Source organism: Caloenas nicobarica, chromosome 21, assembly GCF_036013445.1.
Source record: "Caloenas nicobarica isolate bCalNic1 chromosome 21, bCalNic1.hap1, whole genome shotgun sequence".
NCBI classification, from domain to species: domain Eukaryota; kingdom Metazoa; phylum Chordata; class Aves; order Columbiformes; family Columbidae; genus Caloenas; species Caloenas nicobarica.
Genome location: NC_088265.1, coordinates 6,523,737 through 6,529,736, shown reverse-complemented (window position 1 = coordinate 6,529,736; position 6,000 = coordinate 6,523,737).

Here is a 6,000-nt window from a genome sequence, read left to right as displayed (position 1 = left end):
ACCCCTCTTCTCCACAGGGTCATCTCCCATAGGACTCTTCAAAGTAGGTCACTCAGCAGGCCAAAGCCTGCTCTCCTGAAATCCTGCTCTTTGTCTTGTTCCCTTCTTTCAGGAGCCTCAGCTCAACTTTGTCAACCCTGGCTGTTACATCACTGACCAGCTCTTGTTCCTAAGTGTGAAGACCCACAGGGCGCCTCAGCTCACTGACTCCTCAGTCACCAGTCTCAGGAAGACACTGTCAGTGAGCTCCAAGACCCTCCTGGGTGGCTTGCCCCTTGCTATATTGCCCCTTCAGCAAATATTGGGATAATTTAGATCTTCCAAGAGGACAAGGGCCTGCAAACGTGAGGCTTCTTTCATTTCTCTGAAAGAAGGCCTCATCTCCTTCCTCTTCCTCACCAGTGAGTCTATAGCAGACGTCCACCCACCACAGCATTGCCCTTCTTGTCCTGCCCTCTCATGCTGACTCCTCAGCTCTCAGCTGACTCATTGTCTGTCCCCAGGCAGAGCTCCATGCGCTCCTGCTGCTCTCTCACAGAAAGGGCAACCTCCCCTCCGAGTCCAGACCTCTGGCATTATGAGTGCCAGAACCTCAAGATCCCACAGTTTCCTTGGAGGGAGTATTTGTCATGCCCTGCAACTTCTCATGCTGTTACCTTGAGAGAGACATCTCTGTGAGGATAAGCCAGACAGCATCAGAATTACTTTTCCAGCCCCAGCAGGGTGGATCTGATGTTCCCATCAGAGCCGGCTCACACAGAGCTGCCCCTGGGCATTGCCCGGCTGCTGGGAGGGGTCTGCAAGGCAGAGCTGAGCACACAGCAGGTGGGATGGGGTTTGTGACAGTGACAGGGAGGAGACTTGGAAACAGAGACACAGCTGCAGGCAGGGACAGATCCAGGCAGCAGAGCAGGGGGTGTTCAGGAGCTCTTTTGGTCCTTCTCTGGAGATGTCTGCTGGGTGTTGTCTGCTGGGCAATCATCTGACTCTCCTTTTAGGACATCCCATCTTCAGGAGCCCTGACTCTCTGCTCTGCTTGTCCTGCTGGGCTCACAAGCTGCCCCCAGAAAGGCCCAGCCCTCCTGTAGGATCTCCGGGAGTTCTGAGCCTTTCCTTGCGGGTCAGCACCCTCCTCTCAGAGTCCTTTGCTTCTCTCTGGGAGGGGTTGTGTCCTGCTCTCTCCATCACAACTCCACCACAGGGTGGGACACAGAAGAGTTTGCAGATCTGCCCTTTCAAACAGTGCTTCCCTGCTCCCATAGGAGTCCAGTCGTTTGAGTCTTTTCTAAGAGTATTTTGTGTGTGAAGTCATCTGCAAGGCAGCAGAAGTGAAAGTTTAGGGCAGATGAGAAAAATCCTGATGGACACTGCTGCTGTTCTGACTCTGCACTGAGACACAGACAGCTGAACCACACAGAAGTCTTCACATTTTCAGTCACAAAAAATAAGATTTCTACCCCATGAAAGAAAAAAATCTCCCAAAAAACTTGACAGACATGGTGGTGGAATTTTAAACAAAGACAAATTATTATGGAGACATTATTATTATTATTATTATTATAGAGATATGCTAAGCCTCTCCTCTGCAGCCCATGCACTTAAGAATCATGAGTGCAGATACTGAACTTTTCCATTAACAGTGGATGACATCTGACATTGCTTGTGACCATCAGAGCTGTGACAAACCAGCTCCCATGTCCCCACTGCAGGAGGACGATGCTGGCTGCTTGGCATCACAGGGGCAGAGGTCCTGCTCCTCACGGCACACTCAGCCAGCACAGACCAGAGAAAGGAAATGCATTTCAATTGGGGGTGATTTCTACGAAAAATTGAGTGATGGTCCTCAGAGGAATTTGCCCCAGCTTAATGTTGTCATTTCATTTTTTGAACAGAGGCCCCATGTGAAGAAACAGAAAATGTCCAACAGCAGCTCTACAACCTCCTCCTGGATTTCACAGACACACGGGAGCTGCAGCTCTTGCACTTCTGGCTCTTCCTGGGCATCTACCTGGCTGCCCTTCTGGGCAACAGCCTCATCATCATTGCCATAGCCTGTGACCAGCACCTCCACACCCCCATGTACTTCTTCCTCCTCAACCTCTCCCTCCTCGACCTGGGCTCCATCTCCACCATCGTCCCCAAGTCCATGGCCAGTTCCCTCTGGGACACCAGGGCTATTTCCTACACAGGATGCGCTGCACAGGTATGTATGATTGGATTTTTCATGTCAGCAGAGTTTTATCTTCTCACCGTCATGTCCTGCGACCGCTACGTTGCCATCTGCAAACCCCTGCACTACGGGACCCTCCTGGGCAGCAGAGCTTGTGTCCACATGGCAGCAGCTGCCTGGGGCACTGGGTTTCTCCATGCTCTGCTGCACACGGTCAATACATTTTCAGTACCCCTCTGCAAGGGCAATGCTGTGGACCAGTTTTTCTGTGAAATCCCCCAGATGCTCAGGCTCTCCTGCTCACACTCCTACCTCAGAGAAGCTGGGCTTATTGTGGTTGGTGTCTGTTTAGGATCCGGGTGTTTTGTTTTCATTCTTTTCTCCTATGTGCAGATCTTCAGGGCGGTGCTCAGGATCCCCTCTGAGCAGAGACGGCACAAAGCCTTTTCCACGTGTCTCTCTCACCTGGCTGTGGTCTCCCTGTTTGTCTGCACTTCCTGATTTACCTACCTGAAGCCGCCATCCATCTCCTCCCCATCCCTGGAGCTGGTGGGGTCTCTTCTGTACTCAGTGGTGCCTCCAGCAGTGAATCCCCTCATCTACAGCCTGAAGAACCAGGAGCTCAAGGATGCCCTGTGCAAACTATTTCATCACCGGCTACCGCAGCTGAATAAGGTTCCCATTATCTAACTGGGGTTCCTACAGTATCTTAGATATTTCTAGGCATAACTTTTCTTCATATATGTCTTTACTTTTCCCTACTGCTTTTGTTTCCCTTTTGATTGTTTGTTTGGTTGGTTTGGTTTTGGTTTTGTGGGTTTTTTTTTTTGAAGGGGGTGGGGGGAGGTGTTCTACCTGAAATAACATTATTCTTGGCCCCCTGCCTCTTTTTTACTGACCTGAAGACCTCACTGTGGCACTGTGAGGGATGCCATATGGCCAGTGCTGCATGCGCACCATGAACAAGGCCAGCTGCATACGGGGCTGCATGAGGAAGAACATGGCCAGACAGACATGGCAAGTTATCATCCCAGTAACTCAGCACTGGTGTTTCAACCTTTGGACTAGTGTGTTCATCTCTGGGGCTTCTTGTTCTAGACAACTCAGGACGAACAGGAGAATGTCCAGACGAGGTCTGCAACGCTGGGCCACATGACCACTGTGGGTAGGGTGAGATATCTGGGAATCTTTTACATAGAGAACCGGAATTATGAAATCATACAATCATAGAATCATTTACATTGGAAAAGACCTTAAATATCATAGATCCAACCATTAACCTAACACAGCCAAGTCCACCACTAAACCATGTCCACATCTCCGTGTCTTTTGAAAACCTCTCCAGGGATGGTGATTCCACGACTTCCCTGAGTAGCCTGTTCCAACGCCTGGCAACCCTTTTCAGAAAAAAGGTTTGGCCTCTCCAGTGCCCAGTACAGGGGGACGGTCACTGCCCTGGTCCTGATGGATACACTGGTGCTGATACAAGCCAGGATGCCGTTGGCCTTCTTGGCCAGCTGGGCACATGCTGGCTCATATTCAGCTGGCTGTCAATCAACACCCTGTCACCGTTTAGTTGCAGGGTGACAATAAACCATGGTAGATGCTTTGTTAACCCTCCTGCTTTTCTCTCCCACCCCAGCCCTCTCTACCAAGGAAAGGAGGATAGGAGGGCAAAGAGAGGCAAAGAGAGAGAGGACTGACAAATTGGAAAAAGTTGAAAATGTTTTACTAATGCTACTAATAAAATAGAGAAAATAACACAAAATATACAAAACCAACCTGGAATTTCCTGGCTCCGCACTGCTCCAGCAGCTGCAGGGCAGACACCTGGAAGTCCTGGGCTGGACTCTGCAGCAAACCTGAACTGGATTCAGGGATGCAGGGTCTGTCACTAGGCCTCAGATCCCAGGGATGGCAGGCAGGGTCCTCTCCAGATGCCGGCCATAGTCGAAGAGGAGTGAGACCCTCGTGATCTCCCACCTTTATATGATGTATGATGTGGACAGGATGGAATTCTTAGTTGGTCAATTTTAGTCACCTGTTCAGTTCACTCCTCTTTGCAAATACACCCCTCTCACTTACCGGACGTGCATTCTTATCAGCAACCTTGCATTCCATTGCTATGTCTGTTTACAAAAATATGTAGCCAACTTCAGAAAAGTGCAGTTACTTAGAAGAACTTAGCTGGAAGGAAAATTCACTAAAAGATAAATGGGTCTTGTTCTTAACAAAACCAGGACAGGCTCCTAGAGAGCTTTGTTGAGTCTCTTCTCAGTAGCTTTGCTGAACTCTTCTCAGGTTCATGGCCTTGGCCTCAAAAACACCTTGGGGTCACTAAAATGCCAAAAACCCTAAGAAGGCATGTCTCTTCCATAATTTTCTTCAGGTATTGAAGACTGGTATAACTAATTAGAAAGGTTTCAGGAGGGTAGGTAAAGAGGACATTCTCAATGAGCTCTTGGAAGAAGTGACAGAAGAATTCTCCCATGGATACTGATGCACAGTGTCTCTTAAGGAGTTTCTCCCATGGATACTGATGCATAGCGTCTCTTAAGGAGTTGTGACCAGGTGGGAAAATCAGCATGGACACCCTTGCTCCTCACCTCTCCATTTTGCTGTTTTGCTCCTTGGCCCCCTGGGAGTTACATCACTTTACGTCAGGCTTCTCCACTGAATTTTGCACCTCAATTTTAAAGCTTCTTTTCAGGAATTCCTACCTGCTTTCCTTAGAGAACTGGATGTAAAAAGGCACAGAGGGTTTTTTGAATTGGAGGAAAGAAAAATAAAAAAAACCACAACACGAAAAAACAAGTGAAAAGAAAACACAGTACAACTTAATGAACAATGTAATACACCTCTCAGTTGTAGGGGTATTGCAAACAACTTGCAGTGATATCCATCAACACAACTGAAGAGTTGCCTACAGGGAGTATGAGAGAGAGTGGTGAAAGACAATTCAGCTTTACCTCCCTGAAGCTCAAAGCAGAGTGAGAGGAGAGAGGGATCTGAGCAATCAAAGAGTAAGTGAAGGAAGAACCTCTGGAGAACAATGAAAAGTGCAAATGTCCAGACAGGCTTCTGAAGAGATGGCTTCAGACATGGTGAGCTGAATAAGGACAGGCAGAAACATCTTGAATGTCCAGAAGATAAACAGTACGTATAATAGACAGAATTCTGGCAATGCAAGCACAGGCCAACGACAATATCTCTTCTCCTACAATTAGTGCACATTCTGAAAATTCAGAATATTTTGGTAGTATAGAAATTCCACGAAAATTTTATTGAAAGTATTGAATCACTTCATCTCTTAAAATTTTTGGTTTGGTTTGGTTTGAAGTATTGAGAGCAGTCCTCAGGTTTTCAGGCAGAGCTCCATGGTGTGACCATAAGCACCCAGTGCAAAACTCTAGAGGCCCCAGTTTATCTGAGATATTTGCCTGGGACTGGCAGTTATCAGAGAAGACAGACAGAGCCATGTCATTTCAATCATTTACATCCAGTCTTCAAGACTTGTCCGCTGCTTTATGTAAGTTTCAATAGTGTAGTTAAAGAGGAAGGTACGTAAAGAGCACTTTGAAGAAATCATAGAAGAATTCTCCAGGTGATACTGGTGCAGAGTGTCTCCTAAGGAGATGTGGACCGATAGCAAAAGCAGTCTTGCTGGGGTCCATCACTGTATGGACAACCTTGCTCATCACCTCCCCAACCCCGCCATGTCTCTCTGTGTGGCTGGCTATGTGAACGTAAAATATATATCCAGATGACACACTTAGGGTTTAGATCCCACCCAGAGCAGGTCTTAAGTCTGCAGTCTGTCCAGAACTTGG